Source organism: Schistocerca gregaria, chromosome 10 (genome assembly GCF_023897955.1).
Source record: "Schistocerca gregaria isolate iqSchGreg1 chromosome 10, iqSchGreg1.2, whole genome shotgun sequence".
In the NCBI taxonomy this organism is placed as follows: domain Eukaryota; kingdom Metazoa; phylum Arthropoda; class Insecta; order Orthoptera; family Acrididae; genus Schistocerca; species Schistocerca gregaria.
The window spans coordinates 36,850,402-36,866,967 of NC_064929.1; positions in this window are offsets into that span (position 1 = coordinate 36,850,402).

The window sequence follows — 16,566 nt, forward strand, 5'->3', positions numbered from 1 at the left end:
CCTGCAGACACCGAGCAGCCACACTAGGAGGGCGGCCTAAGCCGTAGGCGAAATGTGCTCATTCGCTTTGGCGCGACGTCGAACTATAAATAATGCTGTCACTAGCGTGAGCGTCGTGGAAAGTCGGCTGCGTTTGTAAGTGCCAAGTTTGGGGAGCGTTTCGTAGTATGCGCTGTGCAATGGAGACGCGGAAACTTGTTGTGGCCCAGTGTTTTGCAGTTGGACGACAAGATAGGTACACAGTAGTAAAGAGCGAGGCACTGAGTTGGCATGAATAATGGAGTGCACAATGGGGCTCGAGATGTGTTTGTTACCTCAGGTGCTGTATGATTGTCGACAAGGAGTGAAAACGGAGCAATTTGTGACGGCTCTTTCAATTTAAGACGTTAAAAACAGACGGAATTTGCATTTGTAATACCAGAGCATCGAAACTACTTGGAACTTTTGTGTATATGAACGTGTCCGCGCCTTTGTACTCTGCTCCCTTCACCGCTACAAACCAACCAACCATCGTGTCCGTGCGCATCAGAGTCGCAATGTATGGGGAATAGCGCAGTTTGGTCGTGCATGTGGCGTAGCTCAGTTGGTAGAGCGTTCGCTTCGCATGTGAAAGGTGCAGGGTTCAAGCGGCGGCGTCTCCATTTTTTGTGGTCAGTGCATGGTAAGTGTTGGTCGCGGCGAACCTAAAGGCACGCAAGATGTTGCAAAGCCAGCGTCACAGACTGATATGATGTATACTGACGTAAGGAGAGCAAGATGTAAGTGTGGGGACCGGCTGTTATCGAGGTGCCATCGAGTGCAGATCTGTCTTAGGTATCACGGCTTAACCTCATTGAAGTCTAGAGGGTGGACAACACGTTCGTCTTACTCAGAGCGGTGTCCGAACTCTATTTTCAACGTTATACGTGCCACTTTCATTGTGGCCAACTACGATTCGATACAGAATGCACGAAACCTGAAAGACACCCTAACGGATACATAGAGAGTAGTGTTTGTCTGCTGAATAATGGGAGTGCAAGGGTCTGTATTGTCTATATGGCTGTATGTAGCACCATTAGTCTTAGGGGAGGCGGTCGTAGCTCAGATGATAGAGCGCTCGCTTAGTATTCGAGAGGTACTGGGATCAATACCCAGTGCCTCCAGAATTTTTAACACACCTACATGCGCACCTTGTCATGCAAGTGGAATAATTCTCAGCCTGCAGATGTGCCTAGGAAGATACAAGCGAATGATTAGCATTCACCATTGACAAGCGTGCTGTTATTAGTGCGCGGGAAGCACCCTCCTCCCAAGCCTACACTTAATTTAGAAACAGTACAAGTGTTCCCGTAAGATTCTCAAGCCTATGTCGGAAAGATCTGCCTTGCGCCGAGTTCACGTAAATCCCACTGCACATTCCTATTCTTTGCGTGCAGTCGGCTGCTACTGGTGTTGCTAGTTGTGACTGCTGATAACAGATGCCGTAGCAATCAATTCATGGAGTGAGTTGTATGTTTTGCGATAGTCTGTCTCTGACAAGCAAGCACAGGTGACATAGGTGCGAACACAGGAAGCTAGCAGACCCTCGCTGCCTGCAGACACCGAGCAGCCACACTAGGAGGGCGGCCTAAGCCGTAGGCGAAATGTGCTCATTCGCTTTGGCGCGACGTCGAACTATAAATAATGCTGTCACTAGCGTGAGCGTCGTGGAAAGTCGGAAAAGTCGGCTGCGTGGGTAAGTGCCAAGTTTGGGGAGCGTTTCGTAGTATGCGCTGTGCAATGGAGACGCGGAAACTTGTTGTGGCCCAGTGTTTTGCAGTTGGACGACAAGATAGGTACACAGTAGTAAAGAGCGAGGCACTGACTTGGCATGAATAATGGAGTGCACAATGGGGCTCGAGATGTGTTTGTTACCTCAGGTGCTGTATGATTGTCGACAAGGAGTGAAAACGGAGCAATTTGTGACGGCTCTTTCAATGTAAGACGTTAAAAACAGACGGAATTTGCATTTGTAATACCAGAGCATCGAAACTACTTGGAACTTTTGTGTATATGAACGTGTCCGCGCCTTTGTACTCTGCTCCCTTCACCGCTACAAACCAACCAACCATCGTGTCCGTGCGCATCAGAGTCGCAATGAATGGGGAATAGCGCAGTTTGGTCGTGCATGTGGCGTAGCTCAGTTGGTAGAGCGTTCGCTTCGCATGTGAAAGGTGCAGGGTTCAAGCGGCGGCGTCTCCATTTTTTGTGGTCAGTGCATGGTAAGTGTTGGTCGCGGCGAACCTAAAGGCACGCAAGATGTTGCAAAGCCAGCGTCACAGACTGATATGATGTATACTGACGTAAGGAGAGCAAGATGTAAGTGTGGGGACCGGCTGTTATCGAGGTGTCATCGAGTGCAGATCTGTCTTAGGTATCACGGCTTAACCTCATTGAAGTCTAGAGGGTGGACAACACGTTCGTCTTACTCAGAGCGGTGTCCGAACTCTATTTTCAACGTTATACGTGCCACTTTCATTGTGGCCAACTACGATTCGATACAGAATGCACGAAACCTGAAAGACATCCTAACGGATACAAAGAGAGTAGTGTTTGTCTGCTGAATAATGGGAGTGCAAGGGTCTGTGTCGTCTATATGGCTGTATGTAGCACCATTAGTCTTCGGGGGGGCGGTCGTAGCTCAGATGATAGAGCGCTCGCTTAGTATGCGAGAGGTACTGGGATCAATAACCAGTGCCTCCAGAATTTTTAACACACCTACATGCGCACCTTGCCATGCAAGTGGAATAATTCTCAGCCTGCAGATGTGCCTAGGAAGATACAAGCGAATGATTAGCATTCACCATTGACAAGCGTGCTGTTATTAGTGCGCGGGAAGCACCCTCCTCCCAAGCCTACACTTAATTTAGAAACAGTACAAGTGTTCCCGTAAGATTCTCAAGCCTATGTCGGAAAGATCTGCCTTGCGCCGAGTTCACGTAAATCCCACTGCACATTCCTATTCTTTGCGTGCAGTCGGCTGCTACTGGTGTTGCTAGTTGTGACTGCTGATAACTGATGCCGTAGCAATCAATTCATGGAGTGAGTTGTATGTTTTGCGATAGTCTGTCTCTGACAAGCAAGCACAGGTGACATTGGTGCGAACACAGGAAGCTAGCAGACCCTCGCTGCCTGCAGACACCGAGCAGCCACACTAGGAGGGCGGCCTAAGCCGTAGGCGAAATGTGCTCATTCGCTTTGGCGCGACGTCGAACTATAAATAATGCTGTCACTAGCGTGAGCGTTGCGTGAGCGTCGTGGAAAGTCGGCTGCGTGGGTAAGTGCCAAGTTTGGGGAGCGTTTTGTAGTATGCGCTGTGCAATGGAGACGCGGAAACTTGTTGTGGCCCAGTGTTTTGCAGTTGGACGACAAGATTGGTACACAGTAGTAAAGAGCGAGGCACTGAGTTGGCATGCATAATGGAGTGCACAATGGGGCTCGAGATGTGTTTGTTACCTAAGGTGCTGTATGATTGTCGACAAGGAGTGAAAACGGAGCAATTTGTGACGGCTCTTTCAATTTAAGACGTTAAAAACTGACGGAATTTGCATTTGTAATACCAGAGCATCGAAACTACTTGGAACTTTTGTGTATATGAACGTGTCCGCGCCTTTGTACTCTGCTCCCTTCACCGCTACAAACCAACCAACCATCGTGTCCGTGCGCATCAGAGTCGCAATGAATGGGGAATAGCGGTAGTTTGGTCGTGCATGTGGCGTAGCTCAGTTGGTAGAGCGTTCGCTTCGCATGTGAAAGGTGCAGGGTTCAAGCGGCGGCGTCTCCATTTTTTGTGGTCAGTGCATGGTAAGTGTTGGTCGCGGCGAACCTAAAGGCACGCAAGATGTTGCAAAGCCAGCGTCACAGACTGATATGATGTATACTGACGTAAGGAGAGCAAGATGTAAGTGAGGGGACCGGCTGTTATCGAGGTGTCATCGAGTGCAGATCTGTCTTAGGTATCACGGCTTAACCTCATTGAAGTCTAGAGGGTGGACAACACGTTCGTCTTACTCAGAGCGGTGTCCGAACTCTATTTTCAACGTTATACGTGCCACTTTCATTGTGGCCAACTACGATTCGATACAGAATGCACGAAACCTGAAAGACACCCTAACGGACACATAGAGAGTAGTGTTTGTCTGCTGAATAATGGGAGTGCAAGGGTCTGTGTCGTCTATATGGCTGTATGTAGCACCATTAGTCTTAGGGGGGGCGGTCGTAGCTCAGATGATAGAGCGCTCGCTTAGTTTGCGAGAGGTACTGGGATCAATACCCAGTGCCTCCAGAATTTTTAACACACCTACATGCGCACCTTGCCATGCAAGTGGAATAATTCTCAGCCTGCAGATGTGCCTAGGAAGATACAAGCGAATGATTAGCATTCACCATTGACAAGCGTGCTGTTATTAGTGCGCGGGAAGCACCCTCCTCCCAAGCCTACACTTAATTTAGAAACAGTACAAGTGTTCCCGTAAGATTCTCAAGCCTATGTCGGAAAGATCTGCATTGCGCCGAGTTCACGTAAATCCCACTGCACATTCCTATTCTTTGCGTGCAGTCGGCTGCTACTGGTGTTGCTAGTTGTGACTGCTGATAACAGATGCCGTAGCAATCAATTCATGGAGTGAGTTGTATGTTTTGCGATAGTCTGTCTCTGACAAGCAAGCACAGGTGACATAGGTGCGAACACAGGAAGCTAGCAGACCCTCGCTGCCTGCAGACACCGAGCAGCCACACTAGGAGGGCGGCCTAAGCCGTAGGCGAAATGTGCTCATTCGCTTTGGCGCGACGTCGAACTATAAATAATGCTGTCACTAGCGTGAGCGTTGCGTGAGCGTCGTGGAAAGTCGGCTGCGTGGGTAAGTGCCAAGTTTGGGGAGCGTTTTGTAGTATGCGCTGTGCAATGGAGACGCGGAAACTTGTTGTGGCCCAGTGTTTTGCAGTTGGACGACAAGATTGGTACACAGTAGTAAAGAGCGAGGCACTGAGTTGGCATGCATAATGGAGTGCACAATGGGGCTCGAGATGTGTTTGTTACCTAAGGTGCTGTATGATTGTCGACAAGGAGTGAAAACGGAGCAATTTGTGACGGCTCTTTCAATTTAAGACGTTAAAAACTGACGGAATTTGCATTTGTAATACCAGAGCATCGAAACTACTTGGAACTTTTGTGTATATGAACGTGTCCGCGCCTTTGTACTCTGCTCCCTTCACCGCTACAAACCAACCAACCATCGTGTCCGTGCGCATCAGAGTCGCAATGAATGGGGAATAGCGGTAGTTTGGTCGTGCATGTGGCGTAGCTCAGTTGGTAGAGCGTTCGCTTCGCATGTGAAAGGTGCAGGGTTCAAGCGGCGGCGTCCCCATTTTTTGTGGTCAGTGCATGGTAAGTGTTGGTCGCGGCGAACCTAAAGGCACGCAAGATGTTGCAAAGCCAGCGTCACAGACTGATATGATGTAAACTGACGTAAGGAGAGCAAGATGTAAGTGAGGGGACCGGCTGTTATCGAGGTGTCATCGAGTGCAGATCTGTCTTAGGTATCACGGCTTAACCTCATTGAAGTCTAGAGGGTGGACAACACGTTCGTCTTACTCAGAGCGGTGTCCGAACTCTATTTTCAACGTTATACGTGCCACTTTCATTGTGGCCAACTACGATTCGATACAGAATGCACGAAACCTGAAAGACACCCTAACGGACACATAGAGAGTAGTGTTTGTCTGCTGAATAATGGGAGTGCAAGGGTCTGTGTCGTCTATATGGCTGTATGTAGCACCATTAGTCTTAGGGGGGGCGGTCGTAGCTCAGATGATAGAGCGCTCGCTTAGTATGCGAGAGGTACTGGGATCAATACCCAGTGCCTCCAGAATTTTTAACACACCTACATGCGCACCTTGCCATGCAAGTGGAATAATTCTCAGCCTGCAGATGTGCCTAGGAAGATACAAGCGAATGATTAGCATTCACCATTGACAAGCGTGCTGTTATTAGTGCGCGGGAAGCACCCTCCTCCCAAGCCTACACTTAATTTAGAAACAGTACAAGTGTTCCCGTAAGATTCTCAAGCCTATGTCGGAAAGATCTGCCTTGCGCCGAGTTCACGTAAATCCCACTGCACATTCCTATTCTTTGCGTGCAGTCGGCTGCTACTGGTGTTGCTAGTTGTGACTGCTGATAACAGATGCCGTAGCAATCAATTCATGGAGTGAGTTGTATGTTTTGCGATAGTCTGTCTCTGACAAGCAAGCACAGGTGACATAGGTGCGAACACAGGAAGCTAGCAGACCCTCGCTGCCTGCAGACACCGAGCAGCCACACTAGGAGGGCGGCCTAAGCCGTAGGCGAAATGTGCTCATTCGCTTTGGCGCGACGTCGAACTATAAATAATGCTGTCACTAGCGTGAGCGTTGCGTGAGCGTCGTGGAAAGTCGGCTGCGTGGGTAAGTGCCAAGTTTGGGGAGCGTTTTGTAGTATGCGCTGTGCAATGGAGACGCGGAAACTTGTTGTGGCCCAGTGTTTTGCAGTTGGACGACAAGATTGGTACACAGTAGTAAAGAGCGAGGCACTGAGTTGGCATGCATAATGGAGTGCACAATGGGGCTCGAGATGTGTTTGTTACCTAAGGTGCTGTATGATTGTCGACAAGGAGTGAAAACGGAGCAATTTGTGACGGCTCTTTCAATTTAAGACGTTAAAAACTGACGGAATTTGCATTTGTAATACCAGAGCATCGAAACTACTTGGAACTTTTGTGTATATGAACGTGTCCGCGCCTTTGTACTCTGCTCCCTTCACCGCTACAAACCAACCAACCATCGTGTCCGTGCGCATCAGAGTCGCAATGAATGGGGAATAGCGCAGTTTGGTCGTGCATGTGGCGTAGCTCAGTTGGTAGAGCGTTCGCTTCGCATGTGAAAGGTGCAGGGTTCAAGCGGCGGCGTCTCCATTTTTTGTGGTCAGTGCATGGTAAGTGTTGGTCGCGGCGAACCTAAAGGCACGCAAGATGTTGCAAAGCCAGCGTCACAGACTGATATGATGTATACTGACGTAAGGAGAGCAAGATGTAAGTGAGGGGACCGGCTGTTATCGATGTGTCATCGAGTGCAGATCTGTCTTAGGTATCACGGCTTAACCTCATTGAAGTCTAGAGGGTGGACAACACGTTCGTCTTACTCAGAGCGGTGTCCGAACTCTATTTTCAACGTTATACGTGCCACTTTCATTGTGGCCAACTACGATTCGATACAGAATGCACGAAACCTGAAAGACACCCTAACGGACACATAGAGAGTAGTGTTTGTCTGCTGAATAATGGGAGTGCAAGGGTCTGTGTCGTCTATATGGCTGTATGTAGCACCATTAGTCTTAGGGGGGGCGGTCGTAGCTCAGATGATAGAGCGCTCGCTTAGTATGCGAGAGGTACTGGGATCAATACCCAGTGCCTCCAGAATTTTTAACACACCTACATGCGCACCTTGCCATGCAAGTGGAATAATTCTCAGCCTGCAGATGCGCCTAGGAAGATACAAGCGAATGATTAGCATTCACCATTGACAAGCGTGCTGTTATTAGTGCGCGGGAAGCACCCTCCTCCCAAGCCTACACTTAATTTAGAAACAGTACAAGTGTTCCCGTAAGATTCTCAAGCCTATGTCGGAAAGATCTGCCTTGCGCCGAGTTCACGTAAATCCCACTGCACATTCCTATTCTTTGCGTGCAGTCGGCTGCTACTGGTGTTGCTAGTTGTGACTGCTGATAACAGATGCCGTAGCAATCAATTCATGGAGTGAGTTGTATGTTTTGCGATAGTCTGTCTCTGACAAGCAAGCACAGGTGACATTGGTGCGAACACAGGAAGCTAGCAGACCCTCGCTGCCTGCAGACACCGAGCAGCCACACTAGGAGGGCGGCCTAAGCCGTAGGCGAAATGTGCTCATTCGCTTTGGCGCGACGTCGAACTATAAATAATGCTGTCACTAGCGTGAGCGTTGCGTGAGCGTCGTGGAAAGTCGGCTGCGTGGGTAAGTGCCAAGTTTGGGGAGCGTTTTGTAGTATGCGCTGTGCAATGGAGACGCGGAAACTTGTTGTGGCCCAGTGTTTTGCAGTTGGACGACAAGATTGGTACACAGTAGTAAAGAGCGAGGCACTGAGTTGGCATGCATAATGGAGTGCACAATGGGGCTCGAGATGTGTTTGTTACCTAAGGTGCTGTATGATTGTCGACAAGGAGTGAAAACGGAGCAATTTGTGACGGCTCTTAAAATTTAAGACGTTAAAAACTGACGGAATTTGCATTTGTAATACCAGAGCATCGAAACTACTTGGAACTTTTGTGTATATGAACGTGTCCGCGCCTTTGTACTCTGCTCCCTTCACCGCTACAAACCAACCAACCATCGTGTCCGTGCGCATCAGAGTCGCAATGAATGGGGAATAGCGCTGTTTGGTCGTGCATGTGGCGAAGCTCAGTTGGTAGAGCGTTCGCTTCGCATGTGCAGGGTTCAAGCCGCGGCGCCTCCATTTTTTGTGGTCAGTGCATGGTAAGTGTTGGTCGCGGCGAACCTAAAGGCACGCAAGATGTTGCAAAGCCAGCGTCACAGACTGATATGATGTATACTGACGTAAGGAGAGCAAGATGTAAGTGTGGGGACCGGCTGTTATCGAGGTGTCATCGAGTGCAGATCTGTCTTAGGTATCACGGCTTAACCTCATTGAAGTCTAGAGGGTGGACAACACGTTCGTCTTACTCAGAGCGGTGTCCGAACTCTATTTTCAACGTTATACGTGCCACTTTCATTGTGGCCAACTACGATTCGATACAGAATGCACGAAACCTGAAAGACACCCTAACGGATACAAAGAGAGTAGTGTTTGTCTGCTGAATAATGGGAGTGCAAGGGTCTGTGTCGTCTATATGGCTGTATGTAGCACCATTAGTCTTCGGGGGGGCGGTCGTAGCTCAGATGATAGAGCGCTCGCTTAGTATGCGAGAGGTACTGGGATCAATACCCAGTGTCTCCAGAATTTTTAACACACCTACATGCGCACCTTGCCACGCAAGTGGAATAATTCTCAGCCTGCAGATGTGCCTAGGAAGATACAAGCGAATGATTAGCATTCACCATTGACAAGCGTGCTGTTATTAGTGCGCGGGAAGCACCCTCCTCCCAAGCCTACACTTAATTTAGAAACAGTACAAGTGTTCCCGTAAGATTCTCAAGCCTATGTCGGAAAGATCTGCCTTGCGCCGAGTTCACGTAAATCCCACTGCACATTCCTATTCTTTGCGTGCAGTCGGCTGCTACTGGTGTTGCTAGTTGTGACTGCTGATAACAGATGCCGTAGCAATCAATTCATGGAGTGAGTTGTATGTTTTGCGATAGTCTGTCTCTGACAAGCAAGCACAGGTGACATTGGTGCGAACACAGGAAGCTAGCAGACCCTCGCTGCCTGCAGACACCGAGCAGCTACACTAGGAGGGCGGCCTAAGCCGTAGGCGAAATGTGCTCATTCGCTTTGGCGCGACGTCAAACTATAAATAATGCTGTCACTAGCGTGAGCGTTGCGTGAGCGTCGTGGAAAGTCGGAAAAGTCGGCTGCGTGGGTAAGTGCCAAGTTTGGGGAGCGTTTTGTAGTATGCGCTGTGCAATGGAGACGCGGAAACTTGTTGTGGCCCAGTGTTTTGCAGTTGGACGACAAGATTGGTACACAGTAGTAAAGAGCGAGGCACTGAGTTGGCATGCATAATGGAGTGCACAATGGGGCTCGAGATGTGTTTGTTACCTAAGGTGCTGTATGATTGTCGACAAGGAGTGAAAACGGAGCAATTTGTGACGGCTCTTTCAATTTAAGACGTTAAAAACTGACGGAATTTGCATTTGTAATACCAGAGCATCGAAACTACTTGGAACTTTTGCGTATATGAACGTGTCCGCGCCTTTGTACTCTGCTCCCTTCACCGCTACAAACCAACCAACCATCGTGTCCGTGCGCATCAGAGTCGCAATGAATGGGGAATAGCGCAGTTTGGTCGTGCATGTGGCGAAGCTCAGTTGGTAGAGCGTTCGCTTCGCATGTGCAGGGTTCAAGCCGCGGCGCCTCCATTTTTTGTGGTCAGTGCATGGTAAGTGTTGGTCGCGGCGAACCTAAAGGCACGCAAGATGTTGCAAAGCCAGCGTCACAGACTGATATGATGTATACTGACGTAAGGAGAGCAAGATGTAAGTGTGGGGACCGGCTGTTATCGAGGTGTCATCGAGTGCAGATCTGTCTTAGGTATCACGGCTTAACCTCATTGAAGTCTAGAGGGTGGACAACACGTTCGTCTTACTCAGAGCGGTGTCCGATCTCTATTTTCAACGTTATACGTGCCACTTTCATTGTGGCCAACTACGATTCGATACAGAATGCACGAAACCTGAAAGACACCCTAACGGATACATAGAGAGTAGTGTTTGTCTGCTGAATAATGGGAGTGCAAGGGTCTGTGTCGTCTATATGGCTGTATGTAGCACCATTAGTCTTCGGGGGGGCGGGCGTAGCTCAGACGATAGAGCGCTCGCTTAGTATGCGAGAGGTACTGTGATCAATACCCAGTGCCTCCAGAATTTTTAACACACCTACAAGCGCACCTTGCCATGCAAGTGGAATAATTCTCAGCCTGCAGATGTGTCTAGGAAGACACAAGCGAATGATTAGCATTCACCATTGACAAGCGTGCTGTTGTTAGTGCGCGGGACGTACCCTCCTCCCAAGCCTACACTTAATTTAGAAACAGTACAAGTGTTCCCGTAAGATTCTCAAGCCTATGTCGGAAAGATCTGCCTTGCGCCGAGTTCACGTAAATCCCACTGCACATTACTATTCTTTGCGTGCAGTCGGCTGCTACTGGTGTTGCTAGTTGTGACTGCTGATAACAGATGCTGTAGCAATCAATTCATGGAGTGAGTTGTATGTTTTGCGATAGTCTGTCTCTGACAAGCAAGCACAGGTGACATAGGTGCGAACACAGGAAGCTAGCAGACCCTCGCTGCCTGCAGACACCGAGCAGCCACACTAGGAGGGCGGCCTAAGCCGTAGGCGAAATGTGCTCATTCGCTTTGGCGCGACGTCGAACTATAAATAATGCTGTCACTAGCGTGAGCGTTGCGTGAGCGTCGTGGAAAGTCGGAAAAGTCGGCTGCGTGGGTAAGTGCCAAGTTTGGGGAGCGTTTCGTAGTATGCGCTGTGCAATGGAGACGCGGAAACTTGTTGTGGCCCAGTGTTTTGCAGTTGGACGACAAGATAGGTACACAGTAGTAAAGAGCGAGGCACTGAGTTGGCATGAATAATGGAGTGCACAATGGGGCTCGAGATGTGTTTGTTACCTCAGGTGCTGTATGATTGTCGACAAGGAGTGAAAACGGAGCAATTTGTGACGGCTCTTTCAATTTAAGACGTTAAAAACAGACGGAATTTGCATTTGTAATACCAGAGCATCGAAACTACTTGGAACTTTTGTGTATATGAACGTGTCCGCGCCTTTGTACTCTGCTCCCTTCACCGCTACAAACCAACCAACCATCGTGTCCGTGCGCATCAGAGTCGCAATGAATGGGGAATAGCGCAGTTTGGTCGTGCATGTGGCGTAGCTCAGTTGGTAGAGCGTTCGCTTCGCATGTGAAAGGTGCAGTGTTCAAGCGGCGGCGTCTCCATTTTTTGTGGTCAGTGCATGGTAAGTGTTGGTCGCGGCGAACCTAAAGGCACCCAAGATGTTGCAAAGCCAGCGTCACAGACTGATATGATGTATACTGACGTAAGGAGAGCAAGATGTAAGTGTGGGGACCGGCTGTTATCGAGGTGTCATCGAGTGCAGATCTGTCTTAGGTATCACGGCTTAACCTCATTGAAGTCTAGAGGGTGGACAACACGTTCGTCTTACTCAGAGCGGTGTCCGAACTCTATTTTCAACGTTATACGTGCCACTTTCATTGTGGCCAACTACGATTCGATACAGAATGCACGAAACCTGAAAGACACCCTAACGGATACATAGAGAGTAGTGTTTGTCTGCTGAATAATGGGAGTGCAAGGGTCTGTGTCGTCTATATGGCTGTATGTAGCACCATTAATCTTACGGGGGGCGGTCGTAGCTCAGATGATTGAGCGCTCGCTTAGTATGCGAGAGGTACTGGGATCAATACACAGTGCCTCCAGAATTTTTAACACACCTACATGCGCACCTTGCCATGCAAGTGGAATAATTCTCAGCCTGCACATGTGCCTAGGAAGATACAAGCGAATGATTAGCATTCACCATTGACAAGCGTGCTGTTATTAGTGCGCGGGAAGCACCCTCCTCCCAACCCTACACTTAATTTAGAAACAGTACAAGTGTTCCCGTAAGATTCTCAAGCCTATGTCGGAAAGATCTGCCTTGCGCCGAGTTCACGTAAATCCCACTGCACATTCCTATTCTTTGCGTGCAGTCGGCTGCTACTGGTGTTGCTAGTTGTGACTGCTGATAACAGATGCCGTAGCAATCAATTCATGGAGTGAGTTGTATGTTTTGCGATAGTCTGTCTCTGACAAGCAAGCACAGGTGACATAGGTGCGAACACAGGAAGCTAGCAGACCCTCGCTGCCTGCAGACACCGAGCAGCCACACTAGGAGGGCGGCGTAAGCCGTAGGCGAAATGTGCTCATTCGCTTTGGCGCGACGTCGAACTATAAATAATGCTGTCACTAGCGTGAGCGTCGTGGAAAGTCGGAAAAGTCGGCTGCGTGGGTAAGTGCCAAGTTTGGGGAGCGTTTTGTAGTATGCGCTGTGCAATGGAGACGCGGAAACTTGTTGTGGCCCAGTGATTTGCAGTTGGACGACAAGATTGGTACACAGTAGTAAAGAGCGAGGCACTGAGTTGGCATGCATAATGGAGTGCACAATGGGGCTCGAGATGTGTTTGTTACCAAAGGTGCTGTATGATTGTCGACAAGGAGTGAAAACGGAGCAATTTGTGACGGCTCTTTCAATTTAAGACGTTTAAAACAGACGGAATTTGCATTTGTAATACCAGAGCATCGAAACTACTTGGAACTTTTGTGTATATGAACGTGTCCGCGCCTTTGTACTCTGCTCCCTTCACCGCTACAAACCAACCAACCATCGTGTCCGTGCGCATCAGAGTCGCAATGAATGGGGAATAGCGAAGTTTGGTCGTGCATGTGGCGAAGCTCAGTTGGTAGAGCGTTCGCTTCGCATGTGCAGGGTTCAAGCCGCGGCGCCTCCATTTTTTGTGGTCAGTGCATGGTAAGTGTTGGTCGCGGCGAACCTAAAGGCACGCAAGATGTTGCAAAGCCAGCGTCACAGACTGATATGATGTATACTGACGTAAGGAGAGCAAGATGTAAGTGTGGGGACCGGCTGTTATCGAGGTGTCATCGAGTGCAGATCTGTCTTAGGTATCACGGCTTAACCTCATTGAAGTCTAGAGGGTGGACAACACGTTCGTCTTACTCAGAGCGGTGTCCGAACTCTATTTTCAACGTTATACGTGCCACTTTCATTGTGGCCAACTACGATTCGATACAGAATGCACGAAACCTGAAAGACACCCTAACGGATACATAGAGAGTAGTGTTTGTCTGCTGAATAATGGGAGTGCAAGGGTCTGTGTCGTCTATATAGCTGTATGTAGCACCATTAGTCTTAGGGGGGGCGGTCGTAGCTCAGATGATAGAGCGCTCGCTTAGTATGCGAGAGGTACTGGGATCAATACCCAGTGCCTCCAGAATTTTTAACACACCTGCATGCGCACCTTGCCATGCAAGTGGAATAATTCTCAGCCTGCAGATGTGCCTAGGAAGATACAAGCGAATGATTAGCATTCACCATTGAGAAGCGTGCTGTTATTAGTGCGCGGGAAGCACCCTCCTCCCAAGCCTACACTTAATTTAGAAACAGTACAAGTGTTCCCGTAAGATTCTCAAGCCTATGTCGGAAAGATCTGCCTTGCGCCGAGTTCACGTAAATCCCACTGCACATTCTTATTCTTTGCGTGCAGTCGGCTGCTACTGGTGTTGCTAGTTGTGACTGCTGATAACAGATGCCGTAGCAATCAATTCATGGAGTGAGTTGTATGTTTTGCGATAGTCTGTCTCTGACAAGCAAGCACAGGTGACATAGGTGCGAACACAGGAAACTAGCAGTCCCTCGCTGCCTGCAGACACCGAGCAGCCACACTAGGAGGGCGGCCTAAGCCGTAGGCGAAATGTGCTCATTCGCTTTGGCGCGACGGCGAACTATAAATAATGCTGTAACTAGCGTGAGCGTCGTGGAAAGTCGGAAAAGTCGGCTGTGTGGGTGAGTGCCAAGTTTGGGGAGCGTTTTGTAGTATGCGCAGTGCAATGGAGACGCGGAAACTTGTTGTGGCCCAGTGTTTTGCAGTTGGACGACAAGATTGGTACACAGTAGTAAAGAGCGAGGCACTGAGTTGGCATGAATAATGGAGTGCACAATGGGGCTTGAGATGTGTTTGTTACCTCAGGTGCTGTATGATTGTCGACAAGGAGTGAAAACGGAGCAATTTGTGACGGCTCTTTCAATTTAAGACGTTAAAAACAGACGGAATTTGCATTTGTAATACCAGAGCATCGAAACTACTTGGAACTTTTGTGTATATGAACGTGTCCGCGCCTTTGTACTCTGCTCCCTTCACCGCTACAAACCAACCAACCATCGTGTCCGTGCGCATCAGAGTCGCAATGAATGGGGAATAGCGCAGTTTGGTCGTGCATGTGGCGAAGCTCAGTTGGTAGAGCGTTCGCTTCGCATGTGCAGGGTTCAAGCCGCGGCGCCTCCATTTCTTGTGGTCAGTGCATGGTAAGTGTTGGTCGCGGCGAACCTAAAGGCACGCAAGATGTTGCAAAGCCAGCGTCACAGACTGATATGATGTATACTGACGTAAGGAGAGCAAGATGTAAGTGTGGGGACCGGCTGTTATCGAGGTGTCATCGGGTGCAGATCTGTCTTAGGTATCACGGCTTAACCTCATTGAAGTCTAGAGGGTGGACAACACGTTCGTCTTACTCAGAGCGGTGTCCGAACTCTATTTTCAACGTTATACGTGCCACTTTCATTGTGGCCAACTACGAATCAATACAGAATGCACTAAACCTGAAAGACACCCTAACGGATACATAGAGAGTAGTGTTTGTCTGCTGAATAATGGGAGTGCAAGGGTCTGTGACGTCTATATGGCTGTATGTAGCACTATTAGTCTTCGGGGGGGTGGGCGTAGCTCAGATGGTAGAGCGCTCGCTTAGTATGCGAGAGGTACTGGGATCAATACCCAGTGCCTCCAGAATTTTTAACACACCTACATGCGCACCTTGCCATGCAAGTGGAATAATTCTCTGCCTGCAGATGTGTCTAGGAAGATACAAGCGAATGATTAGCATTCACAATTGGCAAGCGTGCTGTTATCAGTGCGCGGGAAGCACCCTCCTCCCAACCCTACACTTAATTTAGAAACAGTACAAGTGTTCCCGTAAGATTCTCAAGCCTATGTCGGAAAGATCTGCCTTGCGCCGAGTTCACGTAAATCCCACTGCACATTCCTATTCTTTGCGTGCAGTCGGCTGCTACTGGTGTTGCTAGTTGTGACTGCTGATAACAGATGCCGTAGCAATCAATTCATGGAGTGAGTTGTATGTTTTGCGATAGTCTGTCTCTGACAAGCAAGCACAGGTGACATAGGTGCGAACACAGGAAGCTAGCAGACCCTCGCTGCCTGCAGACACCGAGCAGCCACACTAGGAGGGCGGCGTAAGCCGTAGGCGAAATGTGCTCATTCGCTTTGGCGCGACGTCGAACTATAAATAATGCTGTCACTAGCGTGAGCGTCGTGGAAAGTCGGAAAAGTCGGCTGCGTGGGTGAGTGCCAAGTTTGGGAAGCGTTTTGTAGTATGCGCAGTGCAATGGAGACGCGGAAACTTGTTGTGGCCCAGTGTTTTGCAGTTGGACGACAAGATTGGTACACAGTAGTAAAGAGCGAGGCACTGAGTTGGCATGAATAATGGAGTGCACAATGGGCTCGAGATGTGTTTGTTACCTCAGGTGCTGTATGATTGTCGACAAGGAGTGAAAACGGAGCAATTTGTGACGGCTCTTTCAATTTAAGACGTTAAAAACAGACGGAATTTGCATTTGTAATACCAGAGCATCGAAACTACTTGGAACTTTTGTGTATATGAACGTGTCCGCGCCTTTGTACTCTGCTCCCTTCACCGCTACAAACCAACCAACCATCGTGTCCGTGCGCATCAGAGTCGCAATGAATGGGGAATAGCGCAGTTTGGTCGTGCATGTGGCGAAGCTCAGTTGGTAGAGCGTTCGCTTCGCATGTGCAGGGTTCAAGCCGCGGCGCCTCCATTTTTTGTGGTCAGTGCATGGTAAGTGTTGGTCGCGGCGAACCTAAAGGCACGCAAGATGTTGCAAAGCCAGCGTCACAGACTGATATGATGTATACTGACGTAAGGAGAGCAAGATGTAAGTGTGGGGACCGGCTGTT